The sequence below is a fragment of the Ornithodoros turicata genome, chromosome 5 (assembly GCF_037126465.1).
Source record: "Ornithodoros turicata isolate Travis chromosome 5, ASM3712646v1, whole genome shotgun sequence".
NCBI classification, from domain to species: domain Eukaryota; kingdom Metazoa; phylum Arthropoda; class Arachnida; order Ixodida; family Argasidae; genus Ornithodoros; species Ornithodoros turicata.
In genome coordinates, this window is record NC_088205.1 from 71,447,797 (window position 1) to 71,471,821 (window position 24,025).

Genomic DNA, 24,025 nt, shown 5'->3' on the forward strand with positions numbered 1-24,025 from the left:
GCAATCTCTGTCCTCGTAGCGAAACTGCCGAGTCACCAACGCAACTCCTTTCGCGCCGTCTACTTGAAAAATAACAAAAAGATCACCGTAAAGATCTTAAATGCAATACGAACAGGACACGCCAGAACGAATCAAACTTCGCCGCATTCGCCTCCTCACAATTCGAATGGACCGACCCTCGGTCCTGAGTCAGCGCATGCGCCCTGTGCTTACCGCGATCCCGACGCCGTTCGGTATCAGCGCCGGGCGTTTCTAGCGTCGCAGTGAGCGCAGTGATCCTCAGCAAGCAGAGTCTGCGTCGTTGGCTTTGGCTATGGATCCGTCGCGTGCTTCTTCACTGTGACAGCAACAGCGAATACGTTTGTTTCCGTGCTTGTGGTTTGGATGAACACTTTCGTGGAGTGAATACTCGGTGCGCTTAGACTGGATTGCTTGGCGTTAGCAGTGCTGTGACGGTTGACGCGCTAGAGGTTGTGCCACGTGGGAGGCATCGGAACGATACTTCGGTGAGGACATTGAGGTAAGATGTGCTTGTGTTGCTTGTGGTGGCGTGAAAGTGCTTCGATTCCCTCGGAGTCTTCAAGCACGAGCAAGTTTACAGTGAGAGAACATGAGAGAACTGATGTTCTGAGGCTGGAACAACATAGAAGGAGAAAGTTGGAAGAAGGAGAAGGAAGTTGACAGTATTTCGGGGGAATATTTAATCTATGAATATCGGGGGGCGTCAACTGATTCTGAGATTAGAGCTGTGTTCGGCTGTAAGGTAACTGTAAATGCCGAATTAGAAATTTCATCCAGCAGAACACCGTGCTTTAAAAAAAAACAAAACAAAAAAAACGACATGTTCATACTCTGTTTTAGTTTGGCAGTGGCATTCACCTTGGTGGTCGTCACAGTGGATGTGCCGCGGAGATAAAGCTAATTGATTGCTGTTTTTGTTTTGTGTTTGTTTTAGATAAAAACGTCAGGAGCAGGTGTAGTCTCGAATCGACACATTCAAGGTTTGACAGAGCAGTAACCGGAAGTTCCTGTCAGTGAGGTGAAGATAGCGAAGGGCCTGGCTATGCAATTCAATTACTATACCTGGTCCAATATATATCAATGGTCCTTACACAGGACCATTTAGGACGCTAAAGCAAGGAACCTCGTTCTCTTTCTGCAGGAGGCGGGTCTTGCTCAACGACCCCTCTAACACCTTGCACTCCCCGACGAACTCACGCACCCTCTACGCTTCTCCACCCTTCATCCGTCCTTTTTTTTCTTTTTTTGCTATAGTCGTGACGACGCCCACTTCTGTGTGGCCAATAACGGCGAGCCCATCCTGCCATTACCCCCCCTCCCCCGCACACACACGCACACACACTGTGATTCTGAGCAGAAGAAAGTACCTGACATTATGCGTGCATTGCTGAGCTTTGATGTGGGCCCCGATATAGGTTCACCACTTAGCAATAAAACACAACAAACAATCGGACTGGCGCTTTCAAGCAGCCAACGAAAGGAAGCAGGTGACATACTGGACATAGAACGACCTGCAGTTTTTCTGACGTCGTAATCATAGTAGAAACTGTGTTTTTTTCCTCCTTCTGGTCTGCTTGCTTTATGGTCACAAATTGTGTCGCAGTGAAGAAAGACGAACTCGCTGAATTTACCTCCTCCAATGAGTAACTACCCGCTCTGCTGCACGGTAAAAAAACAAAAAACAAAAAAACACACAAAAAACTGTTGGAATTCATCTAAGTGAAGTTTTTACAGATTTCGAGTACTCCGAGTACTCAAGTTAGTAGCATTCACCAGTCAATATCACTTGCTCCGAGCCACAAAACTGTTACGACACACGACACAAAATACTTTCTCTGAAACAATGATAATTCGATAACGGAATTCGAACTTGCATGGACAAGCTCAGGTTGGCGTAGGATTTGCTGCTGGCGTGTCAGTGATGTAGAATGCCCTTTGTCCAATACAGCATGCTGTACGTCTTATACAATGTACGCCACGCTGACGCCATATCCGCAGTGGGTTTAATCTAACGTGGATAGAGGAGAAGAGTAAAGTATGAGCTGAGAAGAAAAAAAGACGTTTCGTGGGCTAAAACATCTTCATACTGAAGGTGCCTCAGAAATTGGCAGAAGGCACAGACACACCAGTGCCTGTGCCTTCTGTCTTCCGTCCATTGCTCAGGCACGTTCAGTAGGGGAGTTCATCCGCCAGCTTGCCTGCATCTACGCTTTTTTTGTCCTAAACCATCTTCAACAGAAAAGGTTTGCGTCGCTGGTTTTTCCTACAGTGCAACATGTACGGGTCCCGACAAAAGTTTACGGAATATGCGAGCGTTGCGACACGAGCGGAAACGGACTCGTTTTCTCGTTCAGAGGGGTGGACAAGTGCGCTGGTAGCGACACACAGCGGTAGTTTCGGTATCGCTTGAATGTGCCGGAAACGTGGTTTTGAATAGGTGTCGCTGCCGGCGCACTCCTCTACCCTTCTGAACGAGTGAACAAGCCCGCTTCCGCTTTCCGCTAGGGTGTCGCACCAGGGGGAAAATACACCGCTCGCGTGTTCCGTAAACTTTTGTCGGGACCTGTACCTGTCTCTCCTATCCCAGTTCCACGTAACGATACATATAAGCAGCGCGTACCACATGGCACATGCGGCATCGCGTCGTGGCTGTTCCTCACAGAGACGAGAGAATACATTTACAATGAAAGACAGGCACAAAGAAGATTCGCGAAGATAGGTCTTTCTTGGATATTAAAACTTATTAAAGCTTTATAGGGCCAGCCGCATCGTAGGTCCGTCCCTAACTTCATAAGACCACGTGACAGTGACCCCGTGGCGAAAGATATTTACCGCCAACGATGGCCATCGTATATCGCCAACGATACAGCTATCGTATTTAGACGCCTTCGGCACAAAGAGAAGAAAAGGCACAACACCAAAAACGCGTACCATATGAAGTAGCTCGAGGCCGGTGGACGCCTCTTACCCGTTTTATCACGCGAACGGTTCCACGTACTCGAGAACGGAAGGTTTCGGTTTTGTCAGGAGTCTGCGGACACTAGGACCTGCCAGACATGCTGTGGCCGGCGGCCATTGAATGTGAGTATGTTCGTTGCTCGGGTGTAGTTCGCCTTTGGCACAGGGGAGTCTGCATGACATAATACTTTAGTCGTACTACACAAGGTGGAGTGAGCAGTTCCTGCGTGCTGGTTTAGAGTGGAGGTGCGGTCATGCCATCTGCAACCCGCGATTACAACAACGCCACATACTATAGGGTTAACTTATCGAAATGTCTCGATGCTTGCTTCAAGAAGAACATCCTCTTGAGTCCGCGGGCTATTCGGTATCTCCCGATCCGATCAGGAGGCGAGCTCCCGTGGGACGTGCTTATTTTGTTAGGTTTGTACTCGTTGTGGACCGAAATCATCCTCCAGTCGGTTCCTGGCCTTTCTTCAGGAGGTACGTGGCGTCGCTGTATAGGTTTCTCCTCTCCCGACTAGGTAGTGTGGAGGACGCCACCTGGCTCAAAGTACTTGAGGTTGTCAAGCCCGACTGGGGTATTGATGCACTGATCCTGGTTAGAGCCCTGCACCATCCGCGGATGGAAGCGGATATCCGCGGATATTCGCAAGATACTTGCGGATTCGGATGAAAATTTATCACTTTCTGCGGTGTGCGGATCGGATGCGGATGGCTCGAGGTCGGATGCGGATCGGATGCGGATGCGAAGGCAGCGGATCGGTAGCGGATCGGATGCGGATATACCACGTGCTGTAATTTTTCCACTAGCAATTTATTTGTATTGCGAGCCGACAGCGAGCGCATGCTCGGGTTCACCTTTGACCATGCACGGCCAAGACGGGAGAGGAGGCATTCTGGCGTCCACGCGAGCACCGACGAGGTAGCGTTCCACGCGTTCCAGAAGTCTCTCCATATCGCGTTTGTTGAATGGTTTACCTTTGCTTATCGTCGTGAGTCCTTCCGTGACAGCATGGAGGCATCCGAAATTATACCAACATTCTTCCGGCGGTATTTACGCGTCCTTCGAACCTTGCGGATTTTGCAGATCGGATGCGGATGTAAACGGTCGTGTATGCAGCGGATGCGGATCGGATGCGGATAACGTGTGCGCGGATGCGGGTCGGATGCGGATGCCAAAAATCTCATCCGCGCAGGGCTGTAATACCGGTCCTCAAATCACACCCACACTTTTGTACGTACTTCACCACAAGCACGTATGTTCTTGTGTCATCCTTAATCCTCTTAATCACATACCGTATCTTGCATTGTAAATGACATATACGTCTTGAACTGTAACAGTGTGAAATAAAACATTCTTGAAAAAAAAATAAATAAATGAAAAAGTCCACCTCGGTAGCTCACTCGGTAACGTGTTTGCTTGCTGCACTCAAGATCGCTGGTTCAAATCCGGCCGGGGACGGTAGGAACTTGGGGTGAGGTGAACCTTGCTTCAAGCACCGTGTGTCGGAGATTTCCGGCGCACGTCAAGAACCGCAGGCGGTCGAAATATCCGCAGTCCTACCCTGCGGCACGTGCACCATGTCGCCATATTAGAGGTAGGCAAACCTCTCGTGTAACATGACGGCATCATTATTATTATTTTGCTGCTCCAAATACATTACGTATGAATAAGCGCTTTCCCGGTTGCTAGGGCTTGTTGCGCGCCAAAAGGTACAAGCTGTAGGTTAAGCTAAAACTGACAGTTCTGTTCGAAAGGATTCCTTATGTGACTAAACTGTGTGTCACGGTGGTAGTCACGCCCGGGTGAAAAGGACGGAGAAACACGAAGAAAAACGTGCAGAACCAGAAGAAAATGCTCGCACAGAAGGAAGCGCACAGGGCAATGCTTTCGCCCGCCTTCCTAGAACGACCCCGTGCTCTGTATATCAGCTTCTGGTCCAAACCTTTTTCGTCGTCCCATAACGCGCGTTAAGTGCATCAGTTCGGCCCGTTGGTTGGTGGTCGTGGTAGTGCTGAAAAAGCTCGCCGTCGTCAGCCTGACAGAGGTGAGCAACGTAACGAGTGACGCCCTGGGGGAATGTGCGTTCTGGGCCGATTTCTAAGGGAACTGTGCCGACATATGTCTGAAAGTGTCTAAGGAAAATCCAGGAAAAACCCCAGACAACCCAGCCGGCACCGGGATTCGAACCCGGTTACCTCCCGGTCTCGACGTGACATGGCCAGTACGCTTCGGCCCCTGGTGGTGGTGCTGGTGAAACGGCTCGCCGTTGTCGGCCTCACAGAGGTGGGCAACGTCATGACTGACGCCCTGGGGGAATGAGCGACTTGGGCCGACTTCTAAAGGAACTGTGCCGAAATACGATATATCTGAAAGCGCCTGAGGAAAACCCAGCCCGTGGTGGTAGTGGTGGTGGTCGTGGTGAAAGGACTTGCCGTTTTCGGCCTCGCACAGGTGGGCAACCCAGCCCGTGATTTGCAACGAGGTCTTGCGCCAGTTATCAAAGCGGCCTTGGAGCGCGCGAACTTTAAATATAACGATAACGATCGCTATGAGAGAGTTGAAGATCGGGGCCCTTGTTCCGGCTTGTTTCCTGCTGCTGGCACCGGGCGCTTATTTGCGTGCCCTGGCCCTCCTTTCTGGGTCCTGACACTATAGGCTTCATTTCGGATTCCTGCCGGTATTCTGGATTCATGGGTGCTGTCTGGAACATTCCCTGCTTTCGGCTATGGGTTCTACGTTTGGGGTGCCCCCAGGATCGACCTCCAAGTCCAGGTCCTTTACAGCCCCTTTTGAATTGTAAAGTTTTCGCATGCAACCTTGTTACTGCTCTGTGTCATGGTAGTGTTTGTCCAACTATCCCCCAGGGCCTTATCACTTACGTCCAGTGAAGGCGCCGTGGTGAACCCACCCGCTGTCGCTAAGGTTGGCTCACAGGTCACCACAGCACACTGTGGCTGCCCGTTACGTCTGTTTCGACCTCTGCGGGAGCACGTGCCTCGTTTGTAGATCATATTTCTCGTGGTTGATTGCCAGTGTCCATTGTTAGTGGTGAAAAGGACCTGTTTTAGGTCGAGGATAGTCCACTTCCTCGTAAGTGACTCCCATTTCAAATGTCAAACAAATCTTTCCCCACAGATACGGTGCTATAACGCTAGAGGGGACGCCAGGTGGTCCCACCAACGAGTGAGAACAACATACGGGTCGCAAAGCATATCTTATCTCCTACCACGTATACTAAATGAATTTGGACTTACTGTGAACACACCCATGCCAACAAAAACGATCTAAAAAAATATTATTGTAAAGTGGGTAATGTAAAAGCCATTTCGAATTTCCTATGGGCGTAGTGAACTCTTTTACACGAAAATTGTTACTGTTCCTAAATATGTTTTTGCGATATGTGAAGTGAACTGGTTTGATGTTGATTGCTGCCATTGATGAATATGTTCGCAATATGTAAAGTGAACTCAACTGTTGATGATTGCTGCTACTGCTGTAGGTGCCTAGGGCGTCTGTCAAGCTCCAAAGGAGCTTTTTGCCCTCGGCACCACCACTATGTGGAAATAAAATTATTATTATTATTATTATTATTATTATTATAATAGGCGGAACTTTCTCAGGGTTCCGTCCACTCCAAACAATTATTATTATTATTAGTTGTAACTCTAGATAAGAACTCTATACCTCGGTCCTCATTCTATGAAGATGTAACACGACGTCTTCAGAGAAGGTTGTAACAGACAGTCAAGGAGTTATACGTGAACTGATATTGAAATCTCCTTTATTCCCCACCGCGAACGGCCATAAATGTTTTGTGCCGTCGACTCTAGGAACGTGGGAGCTTAGATTAATGTTCCAACAAGTTGACAAGGTGAGTGTCATGCGTCGCTCCACAGTAAGGTTCCGTCCACTCCATATCTTTTGCACGCGCACCTGAAAGAAAACAAGCATGTCGCGCTGAACCTGATAACAAGCACAAGAGCTGAAGACCGCGTTCGATTACGTAATCCTCGATAATAAGACGACAAAGCCCCAATACCCTCTTCCCGGCGCCCCGTTCCTTTTATGACATCCCCGTTCTTTTCTTTATTTCCTCATCAAACCTTCATCAAATATCTCTCCACCTGCGTTCAAGCACCAAAACTAAAATTACACTCGCCAAATATATTCTTCCGTTATTATACTCCCCTCTTTCCTTCTCTCTCTCTCTCAAACAAAAGCTTAGAAGTTTGCCTGGAATGAGAAGTGCCGATATTACACGGGCGATCGCATTATTAGTTACTCCACGGCCTTCTGGAATAAACTTTCCGTGATTGCCTGTATCGATATTTTGCATCCACCCCTGCTTTCTCTCTCTCTCTCGCTCGCCTGTCTTGCGAAAATGTCTTTGCATTTTAATTAAGTGATGCCCCCTTTCCAGGTTGTGTGTCCCGTTAGTTTTGCGTGTGCTCGCTGCAAAGTTAATAAAGGTGGCAAAGAATGGCTTTGAATAAATACGGCACTCTTAATTAAAATTCCCCGGACTCCAACGGAACGCCGTGCGTGGCATGCTTTGTCCGACGTGGAAGATTCATGTGCCTCCATGTCCGAATTGTTTGTCGTCTTTCTTCTGGGGAGGACGCACATTTTTATGACTGGTATACGAGACACACAGATTTTTGAGAAACACAGAGAGGGATGCTTTTTGCAGTTTATTTATTTTGTCGAGAAATGCCGAAAGGATCTGCATGTTGGCGGATGGTAGTGGCTCCGCAGCGCAAGCTGGGTAGAAGAAAAACAAACCTAAGATCATAAAACCATCAAAACTGAGAGTTGTATGTTGAATGTGCGAGGCTAGGTTGATTGGGGTCTGTCACTGTGTGTGTTTAAAAGGCCAAAGGAATCAGACTTCAACGATGATAATTATTTGAAGTAACTTAGTACAAATTATTTTGGAGCAGTCTCAAGGAGCTCCTGACAGGCAGACTTTTCGGTGGTGGGCCGTCAGCACAACCACAATAAGGAGTTAAGAAACGAATGAAGTCAGCATGATCATTTCTGCCTCTCTCTCTCTCCTTTTTCTTAACTCCAGAGAGTTCATGTAAGGTTATCAACATCCACATGATCATTGTCATGATCGTCGTCCGGACCGTGACTACGAGGAATTGAATGGAATTGAATTGTGAAACGAACAATGTAGAGCTGCAATGTCAGTCACACGCATGCAAATCACAAACACATCCACAACTGACCAACACGCACGAACGATAACAAATGAGAACTTGCTTTACGGAGAAAATGAAGCCTGTGCTGCTATGCGAGTTTCCACCGTTTTGCCATAATATAGCTCGCTGGCATCACATAGAAAGACTCCCGTCTAGAAACATTGAGCTCTGATTCATCGAGGCGGAAACTCTTCTCCCACTTCCATCCTCGTCCTTGTGCCCACCTAAAATAACAAACACCGGCTAGCGGCGCGTCGAACGGAAACATTCCTCACATCCTCGACTCTCGGATTATCAAAAAAATATCACGTTATTCTAGTCTCCGCTAACTCGAGTAAACTTCCCCGCAGGCCGCAGTCTATTTTCAGTTTCCTACAAATAATGCCTTTGTGCGATGGCGCCCTGCCTCATTCGGCGATAAACCAAACACTTCCACAAAAAAAAAAAAAAATCTTATTTGCTTTTGCAATGTCTGGTGCTAGAAGTGGCTGGAGAGTCCACTGTGTAAACTCTTGCTCGTTGGTGCTTAATCTTCGTTTAGGAGAACGTATAGTCGACGTCTGAGTAGATTCCTTCCTTTGAGGTGATTCTGAGAAAGCCAAACCTTCTTCTATAAGGATACGCTCTCTGTCTGCACTTCCTTGGCCTTATAGTGTAATTGCGCAATATATCAGGGTACACAAAACTGAAATGATTGTAAGCATTATGGGTGTGCGCAATGGTCGACTACACACATATGGATCTTAGAGGCTAACTTCTGGGAAAGGGCGGGAAGGGGAAGAGTCGAATACATTAATAGATACATTCATATTTGTCAGAACTCAGTACTATACTTCTTTCTATAATTTTTCTTTCATTTTCAATTCTAATTCAGTGCTATAATGCTAAGTAATACTTCGATTCTGAGATATTACAATACATAACACTTCTGTGTATTGCGCCAGTAATGCCAGGAATTCATTGATACTCAACCCACGGTCTATAAAGAAAGAAAAAGCAGAAATATACACATTTTGTGAGCTACTTCAATCAATCAAGTGAGACAATCATTCTTCAATCACATATGTGCCCCGTTCGTGAGCAGACGTTTGTAGAACGCGGACTTGGGAAAAACTAGCCACAAAGTGCGCCGAATAACACTCGGTAGGCAGGACATGGGGCATCTCAGGAAGTAGTACCTTTTCTAGAGTATTATAACACATGACGTACTTCACTTTTGTGCGCTATAATACTGAAACAAATACATCCAGAGAATGAGTATTCAATTGAGAATTCAATTGTTGGGCTTCCCCCAACTGTGCACAAATATTTAGTTCACGTGCAGCGTGACGCACAGGGCGTGTCGTGGACGGCCTTAACTATTAAACTACGGGCACGGCGTCGCAACTAGTAGATTATACATGCAGCATTTCTTGAGGCTGCACGACGCCTTTGTAAATAAGTAATGAGAAATTAGCGAATGCTCTTAGATAGTCGAACGGAGAATTTAGCTTTCTTTCATTCTCTCTGCGTTTTCTCGGGTTAGCTTGATGAGATTATGTTGATCCAGCTACAGTTTAACGCAACTTGTCAGGTACTCTTCCAAGCAGCGCGTGCGTAACTCTCCTGGAATAGGGACAAAAACGTTAACGAGATAACGGCAAAGTGGTTTTCGGCCTCACACTTTTTACTTGGTACATCGCTACATCGAGGCTTTAAAATCATTTAACAAACATCTACTAAATAAATAAATATTCAGTCTCGTGTTTCAATGCTGCCGTCCTTTCCAGTTAACAAGTTCGATAAAAACCAAAGATGTACAGAATGGTCAGATTTCAAACGTTGCTTTCGTACCCCAAGCAGCACAATGTACGGAAAGTCGAGTGCAATAGGGGTGGAGGGTATGTGCCTTTTCAATGTTAATTTAATTTCACGAGTCTGTTCAAGGCGTTCCACCTGTCCACCCGTCCACCCCTATTGCACTCGACTTTCAGTACGTTGTGCTGCTTGGGTCATAGAAACTTCCAGGCGTGATGAAGCAGCGGACGTTTCCATGGAAACCGATAAGCGCGCGCGTTGCAGGTCGTTCACGTAAACAATGCACGTGGCACCGACGTCCTCGCTTGTTGCTTTGACCTCATGAAAAGCTACGAATGGTTAACTGGATGTGTGTGCGTGTCTTTCGAGAACATTTGTTTCAAGTGACAAGGATACTCGATTCTAAGATGCACCGCCGTGTTGAGGACACCTTTGACTGCTGCGCAAATTATTGGGTAAGCACGCTTAACACAATAACGGTATTGCAATGTTAGGCGCCAGAAGCACTTATTCGGTCGCTGTAGGTGACATTCGCCGGTAAAATATCGGTTTCCTCTCTGCGCCACGCCGTCGCCACGCAGTGCATTGACAGGACCGCGTTCTCCAGGAGACCATTCACTGTCACCTGCATTGCAGATGTTCCTGACTGTAAGTGGGGAGCAGTGACTAGTGTATTCGCTACCTCTATGTGTCGGTAGGCGCTCGTGCCATTCACTAGTCTCGCACAAAAGAGAGGCGAGGTGACAGAGAGCTCGGTGTGTGCAGCGTTTCAAAGGAGAGGGTATCGAGTACTTGCTTTCGGAATGGCACGGCAATTAGCGGAGCCGTTTGCTTTTGCCTTGGAAAACAGTGATAAGAAAACGTAGTGCCTTTAAATAGCGGCTAGTCCCAACACTGCGCTATCTGGCATTTCCAAGAAAACCTCTGCATAACAAGTTAATGGATTTTAGGTAATTAGTCATCTAATAGGTACAGGTTGGGACAAAAGTTTACGGAACAAGCGAGTGGCGTACTTTTTCTTCGGTGCGACACCCTAGCGGCTGCAGGAAGCGGGTGAGTTCACTGTTTCGGAGGGGTGGAAGGGTACGCTGTTAGCGACACGCAGCGGTAGCTTCCACTTCCCAAACACAACCAGGCGATACCGGAACTACCGCTGTGTCTCTGGCATCGCACGCTTGCACCCCTCCGAAGCAATGAACTCACCCGCTTCCGCCAGCCGCTAGGGTGTCGTACCGACGAAAAAATACGCCGCTCGCGTGTTCCGTAAACTTTTGTCCCAACCTGTACGTACCCTCTTGGGCGGAATGTCTGCCTAGCCGGATAATCCTCGCGCAAAACCGGCATCCGTGCTGCTCTAATAGATTTTTCATAAAAAATTAACGATAAAAAATAATGAAAAGAAAAAAAGAAAAGAAAAAAGAAAAATGAACGCGAAACGCAACGTAAATGACAGCGATAACTGCTGCGCATCTTCCGTGTTTTGGGTGTCCGCGAGAGCTGGTGACACGTGATATCGTTGCTGCATACGTTTTGCCGGTTCCTTCTGCGTTCGAACACTTCGCTTATGCCTGGTTCACACTGCAACTTCTCTCCATTGCGGGTACGGTGCAGATCGGGTGCGGACGCAGTTGTCGTACGACACGCTGTTCAGAGACATGCGTTCTCGATACGGAAAACGCCTGTGTGTTAGCCATCATGCTTCCACTCTTTCTAGCTCCACTCTCCAGTGCGCCTTCGCTCATTGGTTAGCTGCGAGCCGTAGGTAATCCGTACCGCGTGGAGCGGTCGAGCTCAACTATTGCAGTGCGTGTGCTATTCGGTTCGCCGTACTTCGTTGCCGTGACAACTGTGCCGCACCGCTCCCGTAACGCGTGAAAATGCAACAATGTGAACCAGGCATTACTCGTACAAGCGGCTGGTTCGCTGTATCTGCAAGATATTTGCCGAAGTCTGTCATCAACTCCCGATGGAGTATCTGCGCTCATCATGCTGATCTCGTCTACATGATGACACATTTCACGTTTCTTACCGCACAACTAAACGAATTCAAGTAGCTATCCTTGAACCAGCTGTCATTTCGAACTGTAAATTTGAAGGCAGCATGAACCGTGACCGTACCTAATTCACCTGTTGTTTGGTAGTGTTATTCCATGCTTCAGCGCCCTGCCGAACTGCGGATGCCGGACACAGAGTTTGCTCCCCTAAAAGGGCCGCTAAAAGCTATCGATGTAGAAAAAAAAAGCCAGTATATATCGTGAGGAGGCGACCAATACAAAAAAGAGGAAACACGTCTGCCACAATACGCTACGAGCTTCCTGATCTCAGATGCACGTAAAAAAAAAAAAAAAAAACGCAAGCGAAAAAAAAAATAAAGAAGAAAAATACGGCCGCGCTCTTCCTCCATTGGAACACCAGTTTCTTTTGCCTCGCTTCCTTTCTGTACCTCAATGTTGCCAGCTGGCAGTTCTTTGTGTGTCCGTGAGTAGAGAAGGCAAGCGGAAGGCAAAACTCTCTTTTGTCGCCGTCACCGTCTAGCGAGGAGACATGCAGAACGTACAGGAGGAACTTTGACAATCTTCCAGAATGGACTCGGAAATGCTCGTGGCAAGACGAAGAAGGAGAAAAAAAAAAAAAAAAAAAAAAACCTGGGCGGTTTCAGGATGATGGCGGTTTGCTGGCAACTGTTCAATGATAACAAGGAAAAGTAGATTCTTGGTTGTGTTTGCAGGTGGCTAGGAGTGACATTGAGTGTACCCGTTGTAACTGTATCTTAATCGAGTCTGCAAACCGAAATTTTTGCTACTCTGGTTCGGGATTGATTTCGGTACTTCTATTTGATCAGTACGTAAACTCGAGAACCGATACTACAGGGTGTATGCTATAAAAGGTCAGTGACATTTTCGCGCGTGACACTGTATCTATTTGAGAGATGGACTTGTGCTGCCATACAGTGAATCACTTATGCCAGAGAAACCTACGAAAAAATTGTGGTTACCATTCACTGCGTAATAGAATAAACACGGCCACGGAAACTTTCATCTTCATGTGTTTCCTATGCGCAAGACCGATGGATGGAGGGTGAAAGTTTGCATGGTCATATTTATTTTGTTACACAGTGCTAGGTAACCACAAACGTTTCGTAGGTTCCTCTAGCATAAATTAATCACTGAGGCAGAGGAAGTCTTTTCGTGATAGAGGTATAGCATCAAGGAGGTATCACTTCTTGCACGAAAATGTGACTGACCTTTTATAGCATACACCCTGTACTTTGTGTTATCGAACTACGTGCTTCTTTCCGAAATCACAGTGAGACGATGGTTAGGTAGCAAGCGAGCTGGTGAAGCGTTCACGATAGCAAAAACTCTAAGAGGGACAAAAAGACACATACATACACAACGTCTGTTCAACAAATGTATCGCGCCCTCGGTGGCACGAGTTGAGATCACGAATTAAATGACGAAGAATAAATGTGCGTGCACCAGCTCTTCCTGAGAGCAAGATCAGACGACGAAGAGTAAACGTGCGTGCACCAGTTCTTCCCTGGTAGCCGCTCAGCACGGACTTGTGCTCGCTTATTAGCAGCTTTGCCCAGAAATGTTCGCCATTTTGGAACAATATGATGATTCCTTTCGTCACGTCACCATACCAGCACTGGACAGACTGTTTCGACCTTATTGGGTCATCGTCAGCAGTGCACAGGCAGGCAACGTCTGTGTGGGCGGCATGAGAAGGTCACGTAGAACGTGATGTCCTCCCGTTAGGGTAGAAGCCTCACAAACTGAAAGCCCCAGTACAAAACCAGTGAGGCATATAACGAAAAGGGAAATCGGAGCTCTGTAGTTGCATACTCATGAGCTCATATTCATGGCTCACACGCATACTGCAGACTGCGTATTCAGTACACTAGGACAGCTGCTAAACGTCTCACAGTCCACTACCAAACGTAGTGCTCTAGTACACTAACCGTGGTACCAGCCACAGATCGAACCGCAGGACGCAGTTTGTATATAGTGCCTGTGCTGCTACCGTTCAGGTAGCCACGAGTTATAGGCGCCACTTAGCGAAACGCTGTGCCGTATTTTACATTGGCTGCCAAACAAGGGCGTTCCCAGGATTTTTCTCAAGGAGAGGTAAAGTTCCTTCGGTGGTGATGGTGGTGATGGTGGTGGTGGGGAAGGGAAGGGAAGCGAAGGGAAGGGACGGGAAGGGACGGGGCAATTCGTGTACCTCTTTTCCTGGAGACGGGTACTGCGGGTGTTCGGAAGTTTATATTATGGCATCAGAGAAAAAAATCATGAGTGCCCAATTTTCACAAGTGACCTTGAAACTCCAGGAGGGGGGAGGGGGGCACGGCCTCCCTTGCTCCCCTCTCGGTACGTCCATGCTGATAAACGTGTAAGCACGCACTAAAGAATGGAACGTATGAACCAGTCAAACCGGCTGCCGTTCAAATCATCTCGCGCAAACGCCTGGAAGTAGCCGCGAAGCTGCCGGTAAAAAGCCTGCAGTTCCCCTGCAGTAAAAGTTCACTGGTCATAAATGCATCTGCCACGCGGCCGTGATGCTTTTCTTTTTTCTTTTCTCTCTCACAGTTCAGTTCAATTCAATTCCCTTCGCACCACCAAAACACCACGTAGCTTAGTAACCGCCGCACAGGCTTTATTATGCTGGAGTCCATGCGCTTATCAATATTTAATGCATTCCTTCTGTTCCATCCATTCCCTGAACACACAGACAGAGCCCCTCAACGCACACGAAAGCAGACGATGTATGTAATAGAGCACTTCCATACTTTAATGCAGCCTAGCCTATTATTTGTCTTTTCCCACTACGGTACAGGCAAAACACAAGGCAACAAACCCGCACGCGATTGGTGGTGCCAGGTAAACACGGAATCTTTTCAAGCTTGAGACGGAAGGCACTATGATGGAGAGGTCCGAATCCTAAATGTCGTCAGATCGATGTGTTTTTTTTCTATGTATGTTTTTTTTTCCTGCATGCGGGAGTCTTTGCCCGCCGCAGTTGAACGTTATCTTTCGTCGTTGACAGGTTCCTGATCCATCATTCGTACGCTCGCAGTGGTCGTCCGTCCGTTTACTGTGAATGTCGGAGTGTGGAGCGTTCTTTTAAGTGGCGAGCGTTGAAGTTTCGGGTTGCAAGAAGTTTAATGCTCCGAGTACTTCTTTGGTGGAGGGTATGTGAGGTACTATAGTGTGCTGTTGGTTTAAAATAGGTTGGAATGTAAGACGAATTTCTTTTACTAATGAATGACATCATCCAAACGAGATATACAGTGTGCCCGCGATAACTGCGGTCAGAATTTAAAAATAAATAAACATAACTGTTTTTTTTTTATAATCTCAATAATTGGCGATATACAGGGTATCTGCCTATAAAAGTTTGCCCATGCTGGCGCGCCGTACTCACCGATTACTCAATGCGGGTGGAGAATTCCTGTGTCCGCGTGAAAACCTAATTGGTACGTTTCATCGTGGTAAATGTCAAACCGATTCAGTATCGCAATCCAAAGTTACAATGAAATAGCTCCAAATTCCTATGGAAAAACAATCGATACGGACGCCATGTTGGGTAAACTTTTATAGGTAGTTACTCTGTATCCTGGGATTAGTGGGCCACCTCATGGTCATAGTAGCGCCCTCCTGGAGCGCTGCCCTAATTAATTTTCGCACCAGCGGCATGGCCGAGCGGGTTACGGCGTGCCGCTCGTTGATAGTAGCAAAGGTCGTGCTGAAGACCGGGAGGTGGAGGGTTCGAATCCTACCACCGGCTGTGCTGTCTGAGGTTTTCCCTGGGTTCTCCCAAGACTTTCCAGACGAATGTCGGCACAGTTCCCCTGATGTCGGCCTACCACGCATACTAACCCCCCTGTCCCCCCTGTTGCGTAGTGAGGCGCCTGTGTTCCATGACCCAATGACCAAGCACCAAGTGGTGACCAAGCCAGTTTAATCATTAAAAAAAGACAGCGTAATTCGCTTCTAAAGAAACTGCAAAATGGGTTCAGTGGCGACATCACGTGGCACGCCACCCTCGTGCTCTTTCTTCGTTGTCCTCATTGTCGCCTTCCCCTACCCCCTTCCCCCACCCCCTTTCATTCCTTACCCGAGCAACCAACCAACGACGACGGTACATACATCACACCCCATTCCTTCCTGCTGTGCTCTCTCCATCAATCCACATCGCTCGTGGGCACATTGCTCCTAGTCACAGCTGTTACCTTTTCTTCAAATGCCATTATTCACCTGTACCCATACCAGTACCTGTATATCGTTCATTTGAAATGCGTGCTAACACAACCTTTCACGTTGTGTCCCTCTGAATGAACCGAACGCGTTCGATATGTTCACGTACTCATGACTGGATGGTATTGCAAACGCAGTGGACTCTAGTTCCAACACTCGAAGTTGCTATCGTTTCCTTCGGAAGCAAATATACGAAAGGACGTTTCGTAGGAAGGCTTCAATTTCCAATTCAATAAAAGATGTCTCAACTACATTCTACTCTTTCGCTATACGTATCTCACATCTTCGACGCTGTCATATCTGTCATACGACTTGTGAGAGTTGAAAGGCATGAAGGTTATTGCTGCAGTTGTCAACTGTACAGAACTGGTGCTGAAATTCGCGATTGCCTGAAGCGGCCGGTTAAGTCGCAACGGATACGAAGGTTGAGGACACATCCTTCCGCCGAAATTCACAGTTCTTGGCTATCTAAGGAGAAGAGAAACATATATGCAGTTCATTCTCGAACGACCCTGCAGATATCCAGGTGTTACAAAGAGTACGAAGTGACGTTTCAGATCACAAGACGAATCACAAGACGAGGGCACGTGCCCTATTACACCCATAACTGCTCGTGAATACATGTCCCAGCGCTGACCGTATACGTACGCCCGTCATGTTCCTGCAGAAAATGGCAAATCTTGTCCCCTTCACAGAATAAATGTGGCATTGTTCTTGCGTTCCTTGAAAGAAAGGAAGGATTTGCCCCGAAGAATTAATCTTCCTTCTTCGGCGCGTGCATGTGTTTTCATTCTCGGCAACGATATCTTGACAGCTTGATAAACAAGGGCCCGAGCGAAAAAAAGAAAAAAAGAAATACATGCGTGAAGCCAAAGCGGGGCGTGCTGCAGTCCTCGTTAGACTTGCCATTACCCAGATGAAATGTAGTTTCAGCTTCGCATTTTTCTTCGTGTCTTCCATTGGCCTACCAGGTTTCGCTGGCTGCCGGCGAAGGAAATCAGGGCTAGCGTTTTTTCCTTAGCGCCTTATCGTGCTTGATGTAGTACGCTCAACGTTGAAGTTGTCCCACGTGCTGTCAGTTGTGCCATTGACTTCGCTGTTATGAGGCCATAAAGTATGAGGTGCTGAGGTTAAATGCTGCTTTATACTGTGACTGCTTGTCGTAAAAGAAAAAAAAAAGAAAGAAAGGAAAGAAACAACCCCGTTTACATGAGTTACAGACGCGTTGTTCCGAAAGCAAGCTAATAGAAAGTTGGCTCGATTCAATTAATTTGGAAAAACAAAGACATGGAGATGAGAAGAAAAAAAAAAAACATCACCATAAATGTTGGCTATACCATACACTTACAGGTGCATGCTGTATGCTAATCAAGATAACGAAGTAGAAAAAAAATAATGAAGAAAAATAATGAAGAATAAGAAGAGGGATGTGAACTCGTAGACAAGCGGACTGACAAAACAAAAGATCACTCAAGGAATGAAAAATCTAAGCCAAAGCCGAGCAAAGAGACATAACTGGCTGCATCGTTTGCCGTTGCGCCAAATGCGTTTAATAGCGGTAGCTCAAAGCTCAATGAGACCATCGTTGACGGTAAATATTTGTCGAAACTCTTTTTGAAGTCCTAATACATTTTTATGAATGGGATATTTATTTCATATCTTTGCGCCAGCAAATCAATCAAACTCAAATCAAACTGCAAATCAAACTCAAACTCAAGAATATTTATTTCACTTGTTGACCAAAAGTACGTAAAGTCACCGAACGCGGTACGTACTATATGGGCACTATTAGTTTATTTTTATTGACAGCCTCTTAATCTTGCGTGAAAGCACTTCAATTTGTTTTGCACTGCTACCGCTGTGGTCACACGATCTCAGCGCACCGCAAACACAGCCTGGCGATCACATGGTGGTGGCGCGTAACAATGATCTGTACGTGGCCCTGTAAAGTCACGGACGGACCTATACGGTGGTTGTCCGGATAAAGCTACCGCTCGGACAGTCTGTGTTTAGCAGTTTTGTTACTTTCTTGGTCACACTTGCCTATGGTACATGCAGGGGAGCTCGGAAGCCGTAAAGAGGGCTTTCCCTCATGCAGCTTCAGCCTGTGCCAGAGCACGCTTTACAGGCGTAATAACCTTGCTGCGCTTCAGGGACACAAAATTGTTTTCATGTGTAACGTTGATCGCATTCCGTGTACTCGGGTCAAGTCGGGATGAGGTTGAGGTTCGTGTTCGGTCAAGTTACTGTCCCTCTGCCTTTCAGCTGCGTCGTAGTTCTGCCAGAGCGAAGCGCGAGCTAGCCAGAGCCACGAGCTCCGACCTCAGTTTCTAACTTCCAATATTTATTTCTGTCGAAAGTTATGCTCTCCGAATTAGCCTCCTTAAGCTTAAAATTTTCTTAGTGTTCCGCATGCGCAGGCCATTACGTGCAGAAAATTCAGCAATCATGAAAAAAATTAAAATGTAAAACGCTTTTCGAAAGAGAGAGAAAAAGCAAAAAAACAAAAAATAACAAAAATAAAATAGAAACACAAAAAACGCACACACAAAAAGAAGGAAAAAGAAAAAAACACTGCTGATATACAGCACCACCTTCTAAGTAAAGAAAGTAAATGTTCTGCCGAGTCCGAGCAACGAATATACACCCCATTCGCACAACTCGGTCTCCACGCATGCATTTCGACTTATCTTGGTGGTGCAAAAATTTGTGTAAAATCCCCACGGATTCGTTTGTCACAGTCACCACACCGAGTCGTATTCTCTCAAACCATAGACGCGACATCAAAAGAAAAAGAAGAGACTCAAAAGTGGAAGGCGATACCATAGTGTAAAAATACGTGGCAGAACGTACTACTGCACAGCAACGCGTTCGTTCATATCGTTGAGCTCGTACACATAGACACTAGTTTCTGGTGGCGTGCCATATCTTACGTGTTCCTGTTTCCAACTCTTGTTCCGGAGCTTTTTTTATAGTGTTGAATTGCAACGCGCTTTCTGTAGCTTCGAAAACGTGTTGAGAGGTGGGGGAGGGAGTGTAGCGAGACATCAAATAGAAGGCGTGAAATATGAGTTCGGAGTTCACGATGAAGTAAAGCAGGAATCCCTGAAGAAGTGAAAAATTGAAAAAAAGAAAGAAAAAGGAGGAACTTTGCGGCACAACTTTTCATATCCTTCGAGCGTGACGCTTGCATGTTGCGGCGTTTCTTTTCTTGGGCGTTTCATATCTTTGCGACACACTAGTATTTCTGTTGTGTTTGTTGTCCCTGCTTTCCTAGCGGATGTTCGCGTTGGCATATGATTCTGCACTGCAGTTTCCTAGGTGGAATAGAGCACGCGATGCAATATTTGGTTTGAATTGCAAAGTAGGCTGTTTCCTACGGGAAAATAATGATGCACTGTGCCGGGTTGAGTAATCACTGTCATCGTACGCGGGACGCTCCGTCAGTTCAATGGATGTTTCCAGGCGTGAATAGGAAGACCGTTTGTTATCCAGTTCCATTAGTTATCCCTGTCTGAATAGTTTCAATGTATATTGGGTGCGAATTATTTATGGAAATTGGTGTGACGTTGTAAGGTAGATTTCGCTTTCCCACTACTATCATCCGCAGGCCTACCCTGCAGCACGTGCAGCATGTCGCCGCATTAGGCTGACGCACCTGAATAACATTTACACACCTGTGTAAATGTGTATAGTGTTGAATTGCAACGCGCTTCCGCATCTATAATGGATTTCGCTAGTACAGGTCTGTTCGAAGCAGTACTGCTTGCAACGTACGTTTTCCGAAGTTCTGCCGGCGGCATAGACGTGTGATGCTTTTTTGATTCCACGCCAGCGCCGCGAAGCAGCTGTGGCTATGAGCGGCATACAGACGTGGACAGATGGAGAGAGGACAGCAGGAAGGAGTGGGAGATAAGGGGTGGGGGGTTAGCATGCGTCTTGGGCCTACTTCAGTGGGAACTGTGCCGACATTCGTCTGGAAAGTCATCGGAAAACCCAGGGAAAACCTCAAACAGCACAGCCGGTGGTAGGACTCGAACCCATCACCTCCCAATCTTCAGCACAACCTTTACTATCACCAGCGGGAGGGACGGCTTTACTCGCTCGGTCATGCCGGTTGTGAGATTTGTGAGATTTGATTTTGGATAAAAAAAGAAAAAAAAGAAAAACTGACAACAATATGGAGAGGTAGAAAAATCATAATCCTCATCGTCATCACCATCAGTTCCGTAGACGTTACTTTTCACTATAAAATGCCTGGAAAGCAGTAGTCTGAATCTGTTGCGCCCGTACCGGGAGCAAACGAATCCTCTCATTTCAGAGTAGTGTGTCGATGACGTCACACAGATGGTGGTGTAGCAACTTTTTTTTTTTTTGATTGCGTGTTAGCACCGCGAAGCAACTGTGGCTATGAGCGGCGTACAGATGTGGACAGACGGAGAGAGGACAGCAGGAAGGAGTGGGGGACAGGGGGATTAGTATGCGTCCTGGGCCGACGGTGTAGCAACTATCGGTGTCTGTTCTTGTGGAGGACGGTACATAAAGCAAACAGTATTCACCCTTTCACTGTTCACAAACAGAAGGCACAACCGGTAGTTGTCAAGGGTTCCCAGCGTCAGCGGCTCCATGTGGCGCGACACCGTGTCACTCATTTCAGTTGAACCCTTTCACTGTTTACAAATAGTGCAAGGGTTTAGCTCAAATGAGTGACACGGCGTGGCGTCACATGCAGCCGCTGACGCTGGGAACCCTAGACACTTTCCTGTCGTGCCTTCTGTTTTGTAAACAGTGAAAGGGTGAATAGTGCTCAGACAGTTTCACTGACCTAGTCATTGTCTCTCTGCGGAGCTGTCGATAAAGACGGCGATAAATTCAACAATCCTAATTTCACGAATATATTAGGAATTTGGCTTCGTGACTTTTCACGAGCATACGGCATATAAATACTGTGGAGTAGCCAGCATCCACGTTGATGGAGTCTACACCCTCGTGTTTCTTTTTTTCGGCGAATACAATTAATTACAAATTAGAAGAATCACCACTATTGTTATTGCTCCACACTACCTTGCTTTGTGTGTGACCCGAAAAGCTCCCCCGAATATAAGCAGAAATAAACAGATACCAATTACTATGACACGAAGCATGAAAGCAGTGTCACCATTATTATCGGAGATTTTAATCAAACCAATCATGCGAAAACCCCATCTCCCACATGATTTCACTTGAGACGCGAAAAGCAAGTCCTTTCTCCGCTTTCCGCATATCCTATACCTTCCCGAAGCAAAGGACGGGAACAACCTCCTTTCTGCGGGAAGCAAAAATAATGGTCGAGACGCGGAGGCTTCAACTAACGATGTGCTCATTTACGTCTAATTATTACTGAGCTGCATTTCTTTCCGGGATACGCGCTGCTTCGAATAACGACTGCCACAAATGGCCCAGAGACACGCTCCCCTCTTTCTTTCCTTCTCTCTCTCTTTCACTTTCGTTCCATTGTACGAACCTTTTTCTTCCCCCCTATGTTTCATCTTCATAATGAACCTATTACTTGCCGAGAAGCCCTTAAAAATGTCCCTCGTATGTACGTTTCTTATAACCTGTCTCTGCTTTCTTTTCTACTTTGTTTGAAATGAGAGCGTCGGAGACAATAACGCGAGATGCTAGGGGGTGATAGTTCACGTATGGGAACCTTTTTCTGCGTGTAAGTGAGACGATGGTTGGGCGTTAACGAGGTGTTGATTTTGCTCGGTGTTTACGTAAGCTGTAAGTGGAAGTCCACGCTAATGGGCTTTGTATTTGAAGGCGGCGAGTGGAGCAGAAGCTTGATTGGAAAGAAAGGGTCCTGTCCCGGGTTGAATATCACGCACTATTATGTCATCCTATCGCTATTTTGATTTTGGTCTGTAATGTTATCAGATAAAAAAAAAGGGAGAATGTGACTAGACGGGAGATGGTTGGAGAGATATTTGATGACTCGCGCAGCCGAGACGAGAGACTTAAAAAAAGAAACGAAAAAGAAATGTTGATATACTTGCTGATTGCTACCCCAGGCAGCACAATCCCAAGCAGCAAAATGCACTGAAAGTCGAGTGCAATAGGGGTGGACGGGTAGGTGAAGGGCCTTGAACAGATTCATGAAAGTACAGAACATTAACAAGACGCATACCGTCCATCCCTAATGCACTCGACTTTCAGTACATTGTGCTGCTTAGGAACGTACTGAAAGTCGAGTGCAATAGGGGTGGAGGGTAGAAGAACGTCTTGAGCAGACCCGTGAAACTAAAGAACATTGATAAGACACATACCGTCCACCCCCATTGCACTCGACTTTCCGTACATTGTGCTGCCTGGGTACGTTATTTTCCCGATATCTACACAATTATAATAGCCATACTGATTTGGATGAATCACAGTTACTGCCGGGAGACGATTTTGGAAAGCCATAGCGCTGTTCTGTCTTCGAGCTATGATCTTGATTCGCAAAACAAGTGGAGTAAAGTGACGGGCACACATGCACAATAAGCAATAGTATGTTGGATCATCATGGGGGGATAGAAACTTAGCAGATTACATCATCACGGCGGCGAAACGTAATGTTAATGTTTAACGAAATGTTAAAGCTAAATGGGTTCTATAACGAAACATCCCATGTCATCATTTTTTCGTCATTTATTGTTGTTGTTAACGAATATGTTCCTTGCAAAGTTGCGCCTGTTTCATGAGAGGGATAGATTAGAAACAGACATAATTTTTGATATAATACTTGAACGAATAACACACTGACTTCCCAGGTGCTGTTGAAAACAAAGCTGTTTTTCTTCTTACCAGCGGCATGACCGAACGGGTTAAGGCGTCCCCTTCGTTGGTGGTAGCCAAGGTCGTGTTGAAGAACTGGGAGGTGGTGGGTTCGAATCGTACCACCGGCTACGATGTCTGAGGTTTTCCCTGAGTTTTCCGAAGATTTTCCAGACGAATGTCGGCACAGTTCCCCCTGAAGTCGGCCCAGGACGCATACTAACCCCCCGGTCCCCCACTCCTTCCTGCTGTCCTCTATCCATTTGTCCACATCTGTGCGGCGCTCATAGCCACAGTTGCTTCGCGGAGCTCACACGGGATAAAAAAAAGCTGCTTTTCTCGGCGTCTTTTCCCTATATGCATGTGGCAGCATATCGTGCGGTGTCCATCGATCTGCAGTCAGCGCTAATATTGATGTACGCATTTTTCGAGACAAGTCTAGCTAGGCGGACCGTCCCTGGTGTTCGAGAAGTTCACGAATGACAAAGATGTTCAATATATTACTGGCCAAGTGCGCTAAACATTCCGCAACAAGACACATAGTGCACATATGGAATGAAGGCATTTGACAATTACGTTGATACACAGCGCTAAACCGTAATGTGCTGCTGGTGTCACCAACTCCTCCAGAACCTCGTACGAAAACACACACAGTTACAGAGATGATGATAATGACGATGTGTGAGGTGACGTCAGCCACTAAGTGTGATTTCTGGAGTGGAGTGATTAGGACCGCGAACAACGACAACAACCTGTTTGACTGAGGAGTGACGATGTCACGGTCATGAAAATACTTTAGTTCGGTGCGTTGAAAAATAAAATGAAAATTCAATTGCCAATTATTATTGTCTTCATTGCGCGTGCGTAAGATTAAAAAGGGGACTTTGCCTGGCTTCAATATAATTACGGCACGCACTTTTTGCGGGGTAGCGTCTGAGGCTCCGAATTAGATCAGAAATGTTGCCTGCTCCGTCGCTAATTGG

The 24,025-nt window shown here is 46.7% G+C and overlaps 1 protein-coding gene across 3 annotated transcripts in view; it reads left to right on the forward strand.

Annotated features, from left to right (window-relative positions):
• The first annotated feature begins 278 nt into the window (after positions 1 to 278).
• The window catches only part of LOC135394712 (teneurin-m-like), a 469,443-nt gene continuing 445,696 nt past the window's right edge, over positions 279 to 24,025 (forward strand). For all 3 annotated transcript variants that reach the window (XM_064625589.1, XM_064625591.1, XM_064625590.1), the window contains exon 1: positions 279 to 520. The gene's annotated coding sequence lies outside the window, so the exon portion shown is untranslated. The remainder of the gene's footprint in view (positions 521 to 24,025) is intronic.